We start from the raw sequence: 20256 nt of genomic DNA on the forward strand, positions 1-20256 counted from the left end.
TACACATCTCATGTATAGCTCAGTTCGAGGGCCACGAGCCTGAAATCCTCTATTAACTTGATTTACCACCAACTCTGAATCACTCAGAGCTATCAAATTCTTAACTCCTATGTCCAAAACTATTTTTAACCGTTTAATTAGGGCTTCGTTCTCGGTGTCATTTTTTGTGACATAAAATTTGAAATGGATAGCACTCATCAAATGATGCCCTTCCGGGGTAATCAGAACAATCCCGGCACCTGCTCCATTATTATTCACAGCCCCATTTACATGTAGAATCCACCAAGGATGGGGGAACTCTTCTCTTACTTTTTCAGGGTTATTCTCCTGTGAGGAAGGTTCAGCCAGCATTATAGCCTTCTCATCAACCTTTGAATCAAACTCAAGTAAGAAATCGGCCAAAGCCTGTCTTTTAATCACAGTGCGGGGGCAATATTTCAAATCAAATTGCCCCAACTCAACTGCCCATTGCAACATCCTTCCTGACGACTTCGGCTTGTGCAAGATGTGCCTTAGAGGATAGACAGTGCGAACTTCTATCCGGTGAGCCTGGAAGTATGGTTTCAATTTTCATGCTGCGGGGACAAGAGCATATACCAATTTTTCCATGCTGGTATATCTGGTCTCAACATCTAGCAACCTCTTACTTACGTAGTATACCAGTGACTGACAGCCTTATTCTTCCCTTGCTGTTCATTGGTCGGCAAAGATTCTGCCTGGCGCCGTTCCTTCAAAGTTTGTTCGGATCGATGTGGGTGAGTAACCACCCGATTATCAACCCGCGACACCTCTCGCCCATCAGTATCTTCATCGACAAGCTCAACAATCGAGGTTGTGTCATTCGAGTAGTTTAGACGCCGCAGGGTAATTGGCACATGTTCGCCTCCGGCTTGGCCGCGGCCAACCGGAGCATCCCTTTCAATCATGGGGGCCTTTCCAGATGCATGAGTGGAACGATTATGGAGGAGGCCACCCCTTGTCTTACATCGTTCCACCCTGCTTAGCCTCGAGTCAAACCCATTCAAGGCATCACCCATACGATACAGCTCCTCCAACAGATCAGCATTGCCAATCAGGACCGGTGGTTGGCCCCCAACATTCAGGGTAGGACGATCCACCAGAGTTGGAACATAGAGCTAATGGCAGTCATAGCCGTCCTCAGAGCCTTTTTCAGAGCTTTTTCCATCATAATAACTTCTATCATGATATTGAGACATCTTCCCTCCTAGATGTAGATCTTGATTAGCCCCTTCTTCTAGCACCAATATGTTGACGTGGGAATTTGGTAGTATCAAAATTTGAGGTTTGTATCCGAAAACAAGGTCTGTGATAGTGGTTCTTTATCGGAAAACGTGGACAGTGTTTGGTGGTTATGATTAATGGCCGCTGAGATTGCTTAGGGTTACTGGTTGCTCCTTTACGCTCTCAACTCCTGACCCCTTCCAATTTGCCTACGTATCTTTATTTATAGGGAATCAAGCCAACGTAGTTCTTGGAGAACAAGAAACCTAATGGGCTTAGATTTCTCATTCTGAGGCCCAGTAGAAAACCTACTGGAAACCGTCTTCTACTAGTTTTAGGAATCTCCGCCGATGGGGCCCAACCACAAAGGCCCAAGGCTCGTCCACAGCTTCAAAACTTCACGGATAAGACATCTTCCTAGCCAAGAATAACCCTCTGCTACCAGTTGTTTCTCTAATCCATGGACGCATGTATAGCCGTGCTTCACCCCAAATGTTGGACGCATCCTTGTCCCCCGGATAAAGAGCCCCTACCAGATTACATTACAAGTGATCCCAAGCTTTTGGGTGCAAAGTACAGGATACTCCAGAGTCTCCCAACGAGGACACCCGTTGACTACAGAGACAGAGCTCCCAAAGCACACACTAGAGTTTACCCCACATCCCCAATGAGAACACCCATTGACTACAGGAGGAGGCCTTTTATCCAGGCATAACCCTGGAGGTCTCTGACCACGGACACCGCCTTTCTGTGGTTGCATTACTAGAAAAGAGTTCTTCTATAGAGTATCTGCAACAAATATGTTAGTAATATTAATCTCCTTCCTTCTTGAACTGTCTAAAAAATCCGTCCAAGCAATATGTTGAAGTCCTTACCAATCCATTTTCTTCAATGAAGGGGCGCCCTAACACTTCTGTGTATTGGTGCCACCTCAAGAAATCAGTCAAAATACATTTCCCATATAACCTGAGGGCGCGCCCTCTGTATAACATATAGGGCGCGTTCTTGAGCTCCAGGCTTTCTTCATCCTCATCATTCTGAGGGATCACCCTAACTTATAGAAAGTGAGGGCTTTTTCAGTGTTACATCATTTTGAGGGCGCGCCTAGAGTTTTCAAAATATTCTTGTGTTAGGTCACACACACTGTAGAAGGGGGTTGAATACAGTGTTTACTACAATCAAATCGAATATAAGAACTCAAGTAACAGAACACAAATTTTATTCAACACAATAAACTCTGTTACAAAGAACTGTTCTCTCTCAGTGATGAACAAATTATCGCGAGAGCTGCTAGGGTTACAAAGAATAATATTTTCGATTAAGATAACACATATAGTGTAAACCCTATGATGTGTTTATATAGACACACAGTTACAAGATAATCTTCTAATTGATATCGAATATGATTCTGCATCCTAAAATATATCAATCAGTTATCTTTTCTTCCAAGTATTCTATTCTTCATAGAATTCTTCTCCATGCATATTTCTTTCTGTTTTAGCTCGATCTTCTTTCCTTTCAATCAGTCGTCTTCCTTATCTGAAAGTCTCCTTAAGTCCTGATATTATCTCCTGATAAATATCTTCTGATAACTTAAGTTTTGATAACTTAAGTTCAGATATCTTAAGTCCTGACTTCAGTATAAGTATTGACTTCCAGTTAAGTCCTGATTTGTCATGTTAAGTAAGGTCTGAAAACTAAACACAAATCATCATTAGACATGACATCACAAATATATCTAACAATCTCCCCCAACTTGTAAATTAACATAATATACAAGTTCAACAGATATTTGATGATGTCAAAAACATTAAGTACAAATGCATGAGAATTTGACTAGATAACTACAACTTACAGTCCTTATAGCTTTACCATCCTCAAAGTCTGATATCAGCTTTAGTCTGTATATCCTTCAAATTTAAGCAGTTGTAGATCTTTGACTTGGCTTCAATTTCTGATCTCTTTGATGTCAGGAGTTGTTCTGAGATAATTCTTCAACAGACTTCTCTCAGCATATTCAAGTTCATTGGCCATCTTCCTTTTAGCATTTTTCAGTTCAACTGTATCTTCACCAGTTTGAAAGATAGCAGCCCTGAGATCATTTATTTTATCTTTTCTTATATCCTGATCTAGTCTGATGATATAGGCTTTATCAGACTCTAGATTGAATTCAAGTCCCTTAATACCAGAAAATGTAGTGATAATTTTAGCAGTATTAGGCTTCATTTCAACAATATCTCCACTATGAGATCTATACTTAGGACAATATGGGATGTCAGACTTTACAAAGTAAAGCCTCTTCTGTCTTTGAATATTTGATTTTAAATAACCTGCAGCACCATCTGTTGATCTGTTTTTCACTTGAAGTAGAAGTAGAACATGTTCCAGTTCTTCAAAATACTTCAATGGAATAACATTCTTCCTAATATGGAATACCCTCCCATCTGTCATAAAGTATAACATGATATCTTCTTTCAAAATAGAGTGGTAAACCATTTGTACAGATTCAAGTTGATTCAATCTCTCAGGAGTTGCACCTACTCCTGGTTCACTTAAGGAAGTTGGATCATTGGTAGTGTTGTATATTCTCTTCTCCTTAGAACTACCCTATCCTGATTTGTCTCTTGCTTCCTTTCCTTGAACAACTCTTGCTTCAAAACCACTTGAAGTAGTCTTCAAAGGTTGAGTCTGTTGAGCTTTGGTGAATCCTGGTAGTAGTATCCTTGAAGGTTTAACATGAGCAATGTCAGAGGTTAATATGCCCTTCTTCTTATCTTCTGATATCAAGCCAACTTGAGCTACGTCAGAGGTTGCTTGCTTCTTTGTAATATCAGAACTTACTACATCTTGACTCTGAACAACTTGAGCCATGTCAGAGGTTGATTGAGAAATCTTCTTTTTCTTCAGAGTAAGACTAGTATCTTCTTCATCAATTATTTTCTCATCCATGATTGGCAGATAGACTTTTACAAAGTCATCAATTTTAACTTTGTCCTTGAATCTTGGATCTACCTCCACTTATGATTTGGCCTTGATTGCCTCAGAAATTGTCTTCTCTTTTATCACAATGCCCTTAGGCTTTGGAAGTTTCTTTTCAGCAATAGAAGCTTTAGACTTGGATATGACATTTTCTGCTTTAAGTCTGGCTTCTTCTTCCTTTAGACTTTCAAAGTCCATTCCTGGATTTTCTTTAAGAAATAATCTCTTTGAAATTTCTTCATCCAGCTTCTGTAACTTAGGGTCTTGATAGTAAACTATTGTTTCCTTCCCCTTGAGCTTCAGTTTTTTCATAAACTCTTGACTTTCACCCTGTGTGGGAACATCGGCCTTTGTCAGAACTTGTTTACCAGAACTTATTCTTCTATCAGCATCAGAGCTTGATCTCTGTATAGAAGTTTCAGCTATCTTTGATGAAGAACCTTTGCCTTGACCATGACCTCTACCCTTTTCAGAGTTTCCCTGATCATCATTTCCATCATCCTTACCCTTCAGTACTTGACTAGATTTACATTTGGACTTAATCACTTTCTCCCCCTTTTTGGCATCAGCAGGTAGAAGAAGAGAGACAAGCAATTCTACTGAGTATTGGATCTCATTGAGTTGAGTTTGCTGACAAGCTTGATTCTTTAGAATTTTAGAAATCTGATTTTGTTGCTTCTCCAGAGTCTTTTCAATATACCCAATTTGGTCAAAGGCTGGCTTAAAAAATCTGTTTTTTTCCAATTTTACATTCATATCTTGCTGGATCAGTGATTCTTGAATTCTTTTCACCTTGTCATGAGTTATTGAGTGTTGACCCTGAAGGTGCCTTGTACTCAATGAAGTAACTCTCAGCTGTGCCTTGAAATCATCATTTATCAGCATTTCATCAGCTTTGGCCAGGTGCTCAGCAAGAATTTTTTTAGTAGGGACAAAAGTAACTTTGTTTCACTCCTTATTCCACTCCTTTCCTCTAGGAGTTTCACTCCAAGGTACTGGTGCATCCTCTCTAACAAACTTCTTGATTAGATCAGCTTTGCATGGAGCTTGTTGAGGTGCATGTCCAGATGGACCAGCTGCATCAGCATCTACATTTGTAGCAGCCTCACCAGTAATTTCAGCATTGTCAGCATCAGAACTTACAGAGCCTGCAGTATCAGCATCCTTTGATAGAATAACAGTATGTGAGGCTATAGAGGTTTCAACATCATCCTCTAAATTCTGATCTGCAACTAAGTTTTGATCAACATCCAAATTTTGATGCCCACCTACAATTTGATCTTCATCATCTAGATTCGGAACTGGTGTTGTTGGAATATCTGCATTGAAATCAGCATCCAAAATTGGTGTTGTTGGTGGAGTGAGTTGAGTTGGTGGAGCTTCCAAGTACAGAACATCAGGTACAACCAAGATGTGAATATCTATTTCATCACTTGTACCTGGATCTTCAGCATGTACTGGATTATTAATAGGAGACACAGGAGGTGTAGGCACTTTTTCTAGAATATCCTCTTATTCTTAAATAGGAGACTTGTGAGCTGACTCAGCAGTGAGAAGTAATTCAATTACTATAGGTTTTGTTGGGATCAGATATTCTTGACCCCCTTCCTTAGCTGCTGCTTCCTGGATTTCCTCAGAGTGAGATGATTCACTTACAGCCCTCCCGACTCTTTGCTTTTTAAGTCTCTTTGCTGAAGTAGAGACTTTGGGAGCTTCATCATCAGAAATTAGTTTTCTAAGCCTTTTGAGGGGCCTAGAACTCCCAGTTTCAGTATCTTTCTGAGAAGAGATCTTCTCAGCTTCTACAACAACAGGTTCTGATATTGGAACCTGTTCCTCAGTATCTGACTCATCTCTCAGAATAATTTTCCTTCTCTTCTGTTGAGACTGAGGTACTATCTGTGTCCTCTTGGGTTTTGAAGATGAGGGCTTCACTAGATGTGCTGAAGGTTGAGGTTGAGATGACTGTGTTGGTTTGTAATATGTCCTGATGGAGGGTTAAGTTGGTTGAGGTTGAGAAGTTTGAGGTGTTTGTGTAGTTGTGGTAGGTTCGGATGGAGATTGGGTTGGTTGTGATGAGTTGGTGGGTTGGACATCAGGATAGACGGATGTATATGCTTGTGGATCAGCATTTACCAAGATCTGTTTTACTGACTGAGGAATCTGTAAGGGTCTCAGCACTTGTTTCTTATTGTCAGCATTTAACAAATCATTAAAAGCCCTTTTTGCAAGCTTAAAGGGTGGAATTAAATCACTGTCTAGTGGGGGCTCATCAGCACAATAAAAAGTATATATAAGCTGACAAAATCTAGCAAAGGATACTACATTCCTATCCTCTGTCATCCTATCCCCTATGAAACCTAGCACAACACTTGCAAAATCAAAATGAGTTTGATTGATAAGGGCATACCCGATTTGCTGACTCATGATGGGAATAGCATCAAAGTTGGAGCATTTATTGGCGAATGCCTTGGTAATACAATCAAAGAAAAAGCTCCATTCCTTTCTGATATTTGATCTTTTCAGTTGACCCAGCTTTCCCAAACTTTTCTCATAGCCCAGACTGGCCATAAGCTGCTGTAAAACAGGATCCACCACTGTTGAGAATGTACAACCTTCAGGTAAATGGAGAGCTTTGCAAACAGTCGACCTGGTAACCACATACTCAACATCTCCTGATGTAAAAATGATGCTTGGTGAACCAGCAGCACCACCATTGTCAAATAGCCCAGTTCTCCAAAACGTCAACACTTGTTTGCTGGAAATAGATTGAGGTTGGGTCAAAGCGTACCCAATCTCACTATTAGCTAAGAAATCTTGCACAAAGTGCAGATCTGATGGAGCTTCAGCCTTATTCAAGATTGCAGCATAGTTATTTGGTACAAACTTGGCTCCATCAATAATTACATCCTTGGGCGCCATCAGAAATAATTGAGAAGTTAGAGTGCCTGAAAGGTGTTTGAGAAAATGTCTGTAAAGAAAACCGTCAGAAAATGTGAGAGAATAAAAAAAAGAGAGAGATTGAATAGAATAGAAATGTGAATAAAAGATTTGAAAATCTTTTATCTCTTTTACTTAGACAACCCACATGACAACAGTTATTGAGAAGTGGAACAGACCTTACACCTGTCAGCCATGCAGCAGTTAAGACAAAAGTTAATGGGCATGGTAAATAAGTAATGATTACTTTGCATGTTCAGTTTTTCAAAAAGAAACTATTCCCACTAAATAAATGATTATTACTGCTTTATCTCACATAGTCTAATATTCTGAAAAAATATAACCGTTCAAGTATTGACTTAAAAGAAAACCAAGTACATCAGAACTTGATTATTATCAGAATTTAAAAGTCATCAGAATATGGATTCTTAACTCAAAAAGTGAATGTTTATTTCTGTAATTCTTCACACAAATACTGATATGGTTTCTTCAGAACTTAATCATCAGAACTTCCATCAGAACTTGTCCTCAAAACTTATGCAACTGACACTTAAACTGTTTATCTAAAACAACATTGATCACCAAAGTAATTTTTATCATTCATATGGAGTGTAAATGTGTGTGCAATAAGCTAAATATCAGATAAAGAGTAAAGTCTGATTCACTTCGGTATATCTTAGAAATAAGGCATAACTAAGAACTGTGCTCAAAATCTGTTATTATGCTGAAGTCTACTATAGAAAGAGTTCATGCATGAGTCCTCCTCAACTGTTTTGTGCTCATTTTATGCATCTTTTGAAATTCCTTTTTACAGTGGCTTCTCAGTGTAAGTGAGTCACAACTGCTTATTAGAATTTATGCTGTTATCAAAGTATTTCTCCAGTAATCATAGAGCCTGAAAAGTCACCAAGAAAATTTTTGCTTTTCTAATGCATATTACTTAATACCAGCAATACACTTGGGTCTTCCCTTCCACATTTTTACTCTAGATCTCAAAGGAGTACCTGACATTTAATAATTTTGCTTCACTTTTTCTTTTGATAAGTGAGGCTTATCAGCACTTGGTACATTCATAAGATTTACCAACATCAGAACTTAACAGATAAGAAGCATTATTCTTGTTTTTGACTTAGTAATAAGATACACAAAGTAAACCTAACCAAGCTCAATATCAGAATTTGCTTGTGTTAAAAGATTTCCACATAAACAATTACTTCAAACATGGGATCTTTAGTATATTAAAGACTACTAGGTCAACATCTAACACAGTTATCCTCATTGGATTGAATAGTCACAGAAACATTCATATCACTATCAGAGTTTAGAAATTCACATCAGATAACAATCAACACTTAGGAAAATTTCAATTAAAGCACAGAATACAGAAAGATAGTAATATTTGTAAATACTGATCATAAAGTCTGATGTATCAGAACATAAACTAAGCAGATTTAGAGAAAGAACCTGAAACCATTCCAAGTTCATTTACCAATCTTGTAAAAGTAGCTTCACACAGTGGTTTTGTGAAGATATCTGCTAGTTGTTGATCTGTTGGAACAAAAAGCAATTCCACTGTACCTTCATTCACATGTTCCCTTATGAAGTGGTACCTAATGCTGATATGTTTTATCATTGAGTGCTGAACTGGATTACCTGTCATAGCAATAGCACTTTGATTATCACAGTAAATAGGGATTTTAGAATATGTTAACCCATAATCCAGTAACTGATTCTTCATCCAAAGAATCTGTGCACAACAGCTTCCTGCAGCAATGTATTCTGCTTCTGCAGTTGATGTGGAAATTGACTTTTGTTTCTTGCTAAACCAAGAAACCAATCTGCCTCCAAGAAATTGGCAGCTTCCACTTGTGCTTTTCCTGTCAATTTTGCATCCTGCAAAATCTGCATCTGAGTAACCTATTAGCTTAAAGTCTGATTCTCTAGGATACCACAATCCCAGATCAGTTGTACCCTTAAGGTACTTGAAAATTCTTTTCACAACTGTTAAGTGAGGTTCTCTTGGATCTGCTTGAAATCTTGCACAAAGACAGGTAGCATACATGATATCAGGTCTACTTGCAGTTAGATAGAGTAGTGAGATAATCATACCTCTGTAATCAGTAATATCTACTGATATACCAGTATCCTTATCCAATTTTGTTGCAGTGGCCATAGGAGTGGATGCACTTAAACAGTCTTGCATTCCAAATTTCTTCAACAAATTTTTGGTGTACTTAGATTGACAAATAAAAGTTCCTTCTTCATTCTGCTTGACTTGAAGGCCCAGAAAATAGCTAAGTTCTCCCATCATACTCATTTGATATCTTGACTGCATTAACTTGACAAACTTCTTACAAAGTCTGTCATTTGTGGAACCAAAAATGATATCATCAACATATATCTGCACAAAAAGTAAGTCCTTTCTATGGTTGAGATAAAACAATATTTTGTCAATAGTCCCTCTGTTAAATCCACTTTTCAGAAGAAACTGAGCTAAGGTCTCATACCATGCTCTTGGAGCTTGCTTAAGGCCATAAAGTGCTTTATCAAGTCTGTATACATGATTAGGAAATTTTGAATCTACAAAACCTGAAGGTTGTTCAACATATACTTCCTCTTCCAATTCTCCATTAAGAAAAACACTTTTTACATCCATTTGAAAGACTGTAAACTTTTTGTGAGCAGCATAAGCCAAAAATATCCTTATGGCTTCCAATCTTGCAACTGGTGCACATGTTTCATCATAATCAATTCCCTCATGTTGAGAGTATCCTTTTGCAACCAGCCTTGCTTTATTCCTTGTAATTATTCCATCACTATCAGCTTTGTTTCCGAACACCCACTTTGTACCAACAACAAATCTGTTCTTTGGTCTTGGCACTAGGGTCCAGACTTTATTTCTTTCAAATTCATTTAACTCTTCCTGCATTGCTTGCACCCAATCAGCATCTTGAAGAGCTTCTTCCACTTTCTTTGGTTCAGTCTGAGAAAGAAAAGAATGATAGAGACATTCATTTGATGTTGCTATTCTAGTTCTAATACCTGCTTCAGGATCTCCAATAATCAAGTCAGGTGTATGTGCTTTAGTCCACTTCTTTGCAAATGGAAGGTTATCTCTAGAACTGGATGCTCCCCCATGATCCATGCTGTCTCCATCAACATATTCTGATGCTCCCCCTAAAATTATGCTCTCTGAGTTAGATCCTTCAGAATTTGAGTTTCCAGAATTATCAGAACTTGGCCCATCAGAACTTGATGAATCAGAACTTGAAGAGCCTGTTCTAGATTCTGATGCTTCTTGAGATGTGGTTGTATCTTCAATATGCTCCCCCTGCACAGGTGCATTTTCCTTTGGCGTAGTTACCACAGTTTCAATAACATCAGAGTTTAACCCATCATAGTTTGCAGTATCTGGATTTAGATTGTCAGGATTTAGACTGTCATGATTTAGACTGTCAGGATTTACAGAATCAGAATTTAAAATTTCATTCTCAAATCTCAGCTGATAATTGAAATCTTCAAGTCCTGTAATCTTCTTATCATCAAAAGAGACATTGATAGATTCCATGACAACCCTTGTTCTTAAGTTGTAGACTCTGAAGGCTTTTGTGGAAAGTGGATATCCAACAAAAATTCCTTCATCGGCTTTTAGATCAAATTTGGATAGATGTTCAGGATGAGTCTTAAGAACAAAAACTTGCATCAAAATACATGAAAATACTTCATATTTGGCTTCTTTTTCTTCACCATCTCATAGGGTGTCTTTCCATGCTTGTTGATAAGTGTTGCATTCTGTGTAAAACAAGCAGTCTACACAGCTTCAGCCCAAAAATAGGTTGGTAACTTTGCTTCATCAAGCATAGTTCGTGCAACTTCAATAAGAGTTCTATTCTTTCTGTCAACAACTCCATTTTGCTGTGGAGTTATAGGAGCAGAAAATTCCTGCTTAATTCCTTGGTCTTTGCAGAACTCTTCCATGATCAAATTCTTGAACTCAATGCCATTATCACTTCTTATGATCTTCACAGAGTCTTTGACCAATTTATCTAGTTGTTTGACATGATCAATCAAGATAGATGCAGTTTCACTTTTTGTGTGCAAGAAATACACCCATGTGTATCTGGTGAACTCATCCACTATGACCATAGCATATTTCTTATTTACAATAGACATGACATTCACTAGACCAAATAGATCAACATGTAGTAGGTGATAAGGCTCAAGAATTGAAGATTCAGTCTTGCTCTTGAATGAAGATTTTCTTTGTTTTGCCTTTTGACAGGAATCACAAAGGCCATCAGGAGCAAATACTGATTTTGGCAGTCCTCTCACAAGATCTTTCTTGAAAAGTTCATTTATATTGTTAAAATTTAAATGAGAGAGTTTCTTGTGCCAATCCCAGCTTTTTTCAATTGATGCTCTGCTTAACAGACAGATTGCAGAACCATCAGAACTTGTTGAAAGCTTGACTTCATAAATGTTACCATGCCTGTATCCTTTCAGAACAACTTTTCCTGTAAATTTGCTTACAACTTCACAGTGTTCTTCAAAGAAATCCACATGATAACCTCTGTCACAGATTTGACTAACACTTAGCAGATTGTGTTTAAGTCCTGAGACTAGAGCTACTTTTTCAATGATGACATTCCCAAGATTGATATTGCCATATCTCAGAGTTTTTCCCATGTTGCCATCTCTATAAGAAACACCTGGTCCAGCTTTCTCCACAAAGTCTGATAGCAGGGCTTTATTTCCAGTCATATGTCCTGAACATCCACTGTCCAGAACTAGGATGTTTTTGTTGCCTTGCAATCACAAAGACCACTAATGATTAGTTTTAAGGACCCAAACTTGCTTGGATCCTTTGGCCTTATTAAGTTTGTTAACATTTACAGCGGATTTAACATCAGATTTTATGTTAACATTTTTCTTATCAGAATTTACAGTATCAGACTTTGCATCAGAACTTACACTAGAAGGAATAATGCTAACTTTCTATAAAGAAGGTTTTATTTGATAATAATCATAGTAAAAACTATGATATTCCTTACAAGTATAAATGGAATGCCATAAACTACCATAATGAAAACAAGAATTTTGTGGCCTATATCTAACAAACTGACCCTTAACTCCTGATTTTGAAGGTAAGAAGTTTATGTTCTTATTTTTCCTGCAAAAAGAAGCCAAATGGTTAGAATTTCCACAGTTATAATATTTCTTTCTAGGAGCATTAGGAATAGGCTTATAATCATTGCTTTTATTCACACCTTCATTTCCATTCCTATTTTTCCTAGGTGACTTTACCTTGTTTACATTCTTAACATCTTTCAGCTTATGCTTAAGCTGCTTCTTTGTCATTAAGCTTATGTTAACTTCAGTTGGCTTATCCTGTTTTGGTTTGTCAGAAGTTAATTTCTCTTTAACTTCTGATTTTTCAATATCAGACTTTACAGCTACAAACTTAACAGGATTTACCTTTGGTTTTTGTTTAACAACTATAGGCTCAATTTCTACAATTCCTTTATTATTCTTATCATCTCCATAACCTAAGCCCTCTTTCCAGTTGCCATTACTTAACAAATTCTGAGTTGTTCTTCCAGAGTTAGTCCAAGTCCTGATAATCTCTCTTTCCTTTTCTAACTCAGTTTTTAGAGATTGATTCAATTTTAACACTTCATCTCTAACATAAAAAGCATCATCTCTTTCTTTCTGAGTTTGATGGAACATAACTAACTCGTTTTCTAAATAGTCATTCCTTTTCTTAAAAGCCAAATTTTCAGAAGTTAACCTTTCACATGTTAAAGTTTGATCTCTATAACTAATGAACATGGTTTTAAGATATCTTCTCAACTCAGTAATATCATCAGTATGAAAAGCATAAGTTGTTTGAGGTACCTTTAACTCAGCAGCTTCAGAACTGCTATCAGCATTTGCCATCAAAGCAAAGTTTACCTCACTCTCAGAATTTGAAGTGTCTGTCCAGCTTTTCTTCTTTGTGATAAGTGACTTGCCTTTGTCACCTTTTCCTTTCTTGCAGTCAGGAGATATGTGGCCTTTCTCACCATAATTGTAGCATTTAACATTTGAGTAATCTCCTCTGTCAGACTTTCCAGCTTTGCCTTCAGATTTTCTGAATCCCTTCTTATCAGAACTTCCACTTTTTCTAGAAAATTTATTTCCCCTTCTGAATTTCCTGTAAGCTATCTTTGTGATACCCTTCACCATAAGAGCACACAATTTCATCATCTCTTCATCAGCATCCATCTCAGATAGACTTTCAGTTTCTGAATCCTCATCACTATCAGAACTTGATGACTCAGTATCAGACTTTGTGATGAGAGCCTTTCCTTTGCCTTTCTTTGAGACAGCCACTTTAGGGGATTCCTCCTCAGCCTTAAGAGCAACTGTCCTTGACTTTCTCCCTTGCCTATTGCTTCTTTGATCCATCTCAAGTTCATGAGTTTTGAGCATACCATAAATTTCATCAAGGGTAGTTACATCAAGAGCATAGTTGTCTCTTATAGTAGTTGCCTTTAAGTCCCAACTTTTAGGAAGAGCTAAAAGGAATTTAAGATTAGTATCTTCAAGATCATATTCCTTATCCACCAGTGACAGATCATTCAAGAGTTTGACAAATCTGTCATATAAATTAGTTAATGACTCATCAGGTTTTGAGTCAAAGTGCTCATACTCTTGAGTGAGTATAGTCCTCCTGTTCTTCTTAATTGAATCAGTTCCCTGGCATCTTGTCTCCAAGGCATCCCATATCTCCTTTGCAGTCTTGCAGTTAATTACCCTGTTTGACATGACATTATAAATGGCACTTTACAGCAAATTTCTTACCTTTGCATCCTTTGCAATAGATGAGATATCTTCAGCTGTATATTCACTTTTCTCCTTTGGTACAGTCTGTGCTGGCTGATCTTCAACTACAACAGAGAGCTTGGTTGGCTTATGTGGTCCTTCATTAATTTTGTCAAGGTATTCTGGATCTGTAGCTTCCAGAAACATAGATATCCTTACCTTCCATATGGGATACTCAGAAGGTTTCAGTATTGGAACCCTAATAGTCTCATATCGACTGTGGGTTATGGTTTTTGGAGTTTCTTCAGTTTTAGTGGGCTTGGTTGGAGTTTATTCTTCAGACATGATTGTTTTTAGATCTTAAACTGTATGTATGTTAACAGATTGCTCTGATACCACTTGTAAGGTCACACACACTGTAGATAGGGGTTGAATACAGTGTTTACTACAATCAAATCGAATATAAGAACTCAAGTAACAAAACACAGATTTTATTCAACACAATAAACTCTGTTACAAAGAACTGTTCTCTCTCAGTGATGAACAAATTATCACGAGAGCTGTTAGGGTTACAAATAATAATATTTTTGATTAAGATAACACATATAGTGTAAACCCTATGCTGTGTTTATATAGACACACAGTTACAAGATAATCTTCTAATTGATATCGAATATGATTCTGCATCCTAAAATATATCAAGCAGTTATCTTTTCTTCCAAGTATTCTATTCTTCATAGAATTCTTCTCCATGCACATTTCTTTCTGTTTTAGCTCGATCTTCTTTCCTTTCAATCAGCCGCCTTCCTTATCTGAAAGTCTCCTTAAGTCCTGATATTATCTCCTGATAAATATCTTCTGATAACTTAAGTTCTGATAACTTAAGTTCTGATATCTTAAGTCCTGACTTCATTATAAGTACTGACTTCCAGTTAAGTCCTGATTTGTCCTGTTAAGTAAGATCTGAAAACTAAACATAAATTATCATTAGACATGACATCACAAATATATCTAACATCTTGATCCTTGCTGAGAAACAGGGCGTGCCCTTTCATTTGTAGTAGAAAGGGATTCCCCTAACTTTCCTTAATTTTAGGCACAAATATCTTAATTTTATTCAATTGACCCGCTTTTGACCCGGATATTGCTCATACCAAATTTTGGGCATAACATACAAAAATAAACTTTGACTATTTTATTTATTTTTAAAAAATACAAACTTTTGGCAACTATAACACAACTGAAATTATTTAAAAAATAAGGTAAAATTAGTTATATTAAATTATAAGAAAAATATTATAGATCTTACATTATTGTAAAATATGACCATATAAATTTTATTAGTAATAAATATGTTTTTATTAAAATATTTAAAATAATCTCGGCTAATCTCCTTTAAATATTAAATGGCAATCAAGAATAAAAAAGAATCATTTTAATGAATATAAACTTACGGTTTTATACTTTTATATTGAAAATTATAAAACTTGAATGGCTCCTCTAGTAGGAATAAATTTGGTGTATCCACTATCCACTAAGAATCGAAACCTTCACCTCGTGCTCATAAATTTTGTAATTACCATACTACAATATTTGCTTTAAAATTCTTATTAGATAAGTCATATCCTTTCTTTTTATCAAATTTCATTTTTATTACTTTAACTTTTGAGCAAATAAAATGTCGTTTTATATTATTTATATAACTTCATTTTTCTAACTTTTGTAGTTTTAACAGTAAATTTCAAAAATGTCACCACTTTGTTATTTAAGCAAAAAATATATTAAAATTGTATTGGTATCAAGACTCGAACCCGTGAACTCTTATTCAAGAAGGTTTTTTAAAATCACTGTGTTAAAATGAGTTTGATTTTATTTTAAAAAATTATTAAGAAAAATTACATTTTCCCCTTTTTTAATTTGAACTTCTAATTAAAAAATGATAGTTTATACAATTATATAACTAAAATTTTAATTTTGTGATTATACAGGCGCTCGCTCGCGCGAGCACACACACATATATCAATTATTTTGTTAGTTCTTATCATTATTGTATACATAGTTCTAGATAACGGAAAAAAATATTAATATAATTTAATATGACGTGCAAAATGTTAATTTTCTACAAAATCGGGCATATATAGGTTAAACAGCGAGATAAGTAGGTAAATTTTGTAAGACCCCTAAATAATTAGGTAATTATGTTGGTTCCGTATTTTTTATCGTCTATTCATTTTTAGACTTTTTAATGTTTAATTCGAGTAGGACTGAGTTTGACCCGAGCTAGACCCAAAACCGGGATTTATCTGACTAATGAAAAATCAGCTTGTGAATAAGTCGAGTATATGTACTCGGTCGATATCTTGGCTAAGACGATCGAGTTTTAGAACATTGATTTGGATTAGTCGGATAGTGACATAAAAAAATAAAATATTAAAATTTGATCTAATATAAATAATATACTAAATGTAATGCATTTCATTATTTGTTATTAAATATATTTCTAAAATAAGAAAATGAGTGCTGAAATTTTTATTAAATTACACAATGATTATTTTTACGCCCTCATTTTGGCCATTTTAATTTTTATTATGATAATTCTGTAGTACATACTCCCTAATTTTGGACAATTTAGTTTTTATCATGATAATTCTGAGCGCACTTTATTTGGTATTATCTTTTAAGAGAGCATGTCATTCTTAATTTACCCACCATTTTTTCAGTGGGTTAAATATCAAGTAAGTGACTAACTGCGTCCAAAAAACTCAAGTAGGTTACTCATTGCAAATTTGACTCAAAATGATCATCAAATAACTTAATTTGATCATTTCGTTATAGTCAAAAACTGAAATTAGCCAAAATCAAAAAATGTTAACGCGGGAGGGTAGGGGTCGTTTTGGGCTTCAATATGGTTATTAAAACTTGTTTTTTGACTCACAAAATCATGATGAAATCTCGTTTTTAATCTTCAAAGTTTTAAAAATAGCTCAAGTTAGGAGAAATAAAGCCAGATTTCAACATGATTCTGTGAGCCAAATAGAAAGTTTTAGTAACCATATTGAAGTCCAAAACGAGCTCTACCATCCTATTTTACCATTTTTCAATTTTGGGTAATTTTAATTTTTGACTTTATCGAAATGATCAAATTAAATTAATTAATGATCACTTTGAGTCAAATTTGCAATGAATGACCTATTTGAGTTATTTGGACGTAATCAGTCACCTACTTGATTTTTAACCCTTTTTTCAATTTATTTTACTCACTGTTAGGTATTAAGTGCAACACATAAGGGGGGTGAATGTATTTTCTTAATTTTCTTAATTTTACTTACTTAAAAATCAAGTTTAATGTTTAGGCTATGGAACTTAAACAGCTAGATATGAATTGTAGTGATAATTAACTCAATGTAAAAGACAGAAAAGCAATTATCAAAACTTACTTGATTTATATTAAATCAAATTAGTTGTGCTACAAATTTGTGTTCTTGAATGATAAGATCTCGACTACTTTTCTTGAGAGAATACTAGATATCTATATTTATTTTTGTTACTTATAAACAAAAGACCCGTGACATGTTTTATAGATCAACATGCACAGTTTACAGAAATTGCACTAAAATAGACCAATTCACTTTCTAAAGCTAATTTGTCCATTTATATTTTAAGTGTAGCAGATCTGCATAAAATCTTCTAGGTATGTGACCCTCCTTTGTCCGGTTCATCTTGGCCATTGATCTTGCATTCCTCAAGCTGTATTTGTAAACTTTCCATTTCAGTGATAAAATAGTTTGTTGACTGATTATCTTGAATCTTCAAGTTGATTGTATTCTTTAATTTGAGATGTTATCGAGATCTTCATTACTGTGTAGAGATGTCTCATTTCGATATATAGAATGACTTATTGATATCTCTAGTTTTCTATATGCAGTTTGTGTTGTCAACATCTCCACTTCTCTACATGCAGTTTTGACTTGTCGACATCTCTACTTCTCTACATGCAGTTTTGACTTGTCGATATCTCCACTTCTCTACATGCAGTTTTGACTTGTCGACATCTCCACTTCTCTACATGCATTTTTGACTTGTCAACATCTCTACTTCTCTACAATCCTTAGACTTCTCTACAAGTAGATTGGCTTCTCTACAAGTATAATGACATCTCTACAATTAGAGTGATTTCTCTACAAGTTATTCTAACTTCTTGATAGACATCTCGGCATTGCTTGATCCGTGACTTCTTGACATTTGACTTAGAACATTTTTCAATTCATAGCATTATTCTTCACCAAGTAGTATATCATCATTTGGAGGCATGATCGGGCTTGATCTTCTTCCAGAAATTTATTCCTACCTTGTCGGTTGTTTATTAAAAAATACTTCAGTTTAGTCTACTTATCAATTTTACAGACTCAAGAACATCATTACAAAATACATAAGATTACAAGTTAACTAAATCTTGGAATAATTAAAGTGACTTAGTCTTGTTATGTAAATGCATGTCTTGCACAAGAATCTCCCCCAATTTGTGAGAAGATTACATCTCACAAATTCATGCATAATAACAAGACTAATCCCAAGCTAAAATTTGAAACCAACGGATACATAAAGTACATGCTTTTATTCATGACATCCATCTTATAGTTATAGTTAAAGAATCAGCTAAACTTTTGAAATCCTGGTTTCTCTCTGATCAAATCCTTGAGTTTGACAAGACACTCAACATCTTCAATTATCTCAGTCCCCCTTAGAGCTTCCACCAGCTTCAGCCATTTATTTACTGAATAATTGTCAATACATTTGATTATGTACTCTGAGAATATGAGTCTTGATATTTAGAAATACACCATCTGGAGAGACACTACTTAACCCTCTAGCTTTTAGCTCATTTGATCTTTTCTCAAACATCTCCATCTTCTTACCCTTTTTTATTATATTTGCTTCCCTCTCAGCCTTTTCCCTTGCATTTCTTTCATCTATATCTCTCAACCTTCTAGCCAGCTCAACCTTCCTCATCTTTGTAAAAGCATCCTTCCCAGTCACCAGATTAATCACTCTTTCAAGTTCTACTATTGAATATTTTTCAATTACTTATTTATTGAGTAAGTTGAATGTTCCATCTTTGAAATAAATTTTCACCTCTCCCAGAGTTTTCACACAGACTTTGACTATTTCTTCAGCTAGTTAATTGTTGTAGTCATCATCTAATATTTCTTCTGAAACTAGTAGAAAATCTTCTTGATTAAAGCAGTTCCATAGAGCACCCATTTCAACTTTTATTTTCTTTGATTTTTTTCCCAGTAGACTTGAAAAAAGTTTTTGCTGATGGTTTGAATGATGGAGGTTTGGTCAATTTCTTCAAGGAGGTTTGGTTGGCCAAGATAGGTAATTTAAACAGAGAGTTGGCTGTGAGTTTGTAAAGATATTTAGGCTTTGAGGTTCGGATGATTTGAGTTTTTGTTTGGCTAGGGTTTTGCATTGGAGTTTGCAGAGTTGTAGATTTTTGGCTTAGTGGTGCTTTCTTGTTGTCCTTCCCATCCTTTACACTTTTCTTGTCCTTGTCTCCATCTCTCCTCTTCTTATCATCTTTCTTGCTTGCAACATCTTTCTGACTACCACTGTTTTTTCTAGACTGACTTGGATTTGAGCAAAAAGATTTACTTTCATCTTGCTTTTGCTCATCATCATCCAAATCACCTTCTTTTTCATTTATAGCAGTATTTGGTAGCATGACATCAGCATTTCTCAAGTATCTTGCAAAGATTGTGATCATCTAAAGGTCCTCAACAATCTTGATCTTCTTAGTCTTCAACTCAGACTCAATTATCATCATTTTCTACTTATTCTTCAGGACACAATGCTTTGGGATTAGAAAGGGTCTGCACTTCTTGGTAGTTGGACAAATATAGGCCACTCCCTAGCTAGGTTTAAGATATGCCTCAGGAAAAGGTCCTTCTTGGCCTGTTTTGAGTTCCCTAAGAAATTGAGTGTCCTTCTGGATCATCACTTTGACTTTATTTATGAAGATGTCAAGTCCTGATGATCTCCTAGATTTGAGAAATGCTAGTAAGACTTGCATGCATCTGTCAACTCCAAAATCATTGATATTGACCACCACTCTCTTTTCCTTTAGCATTTTTCTGGTGACTGGTACCACTCTCAAGAAGTTCACATTGTTGTTGACAGCTCTTTTGTAAGTATGACGGTTGAGATTCACTGACACACTCAGGCCTTCTAGAACGTCACCATACTCCTTGTCATAGCAAGGGCCTTCAGCTGCCATCTTGAGTCACTCCT

This window comes from Apium graveolens, chromosome 5 (genome assembly GCF_009905375.1).
Source record: "Apium graveolens cultivar Ventura chromosome 5, ASM990537v1, whole genome shotgun sequence".
Classification (NCBI taxonomy): domain Eukaryota; kingdom Viridiplantae; phylum Streptophyta; class Magnoliopsida; order Apiales; family Apiaceae; genus Apium; species Apium graveolens.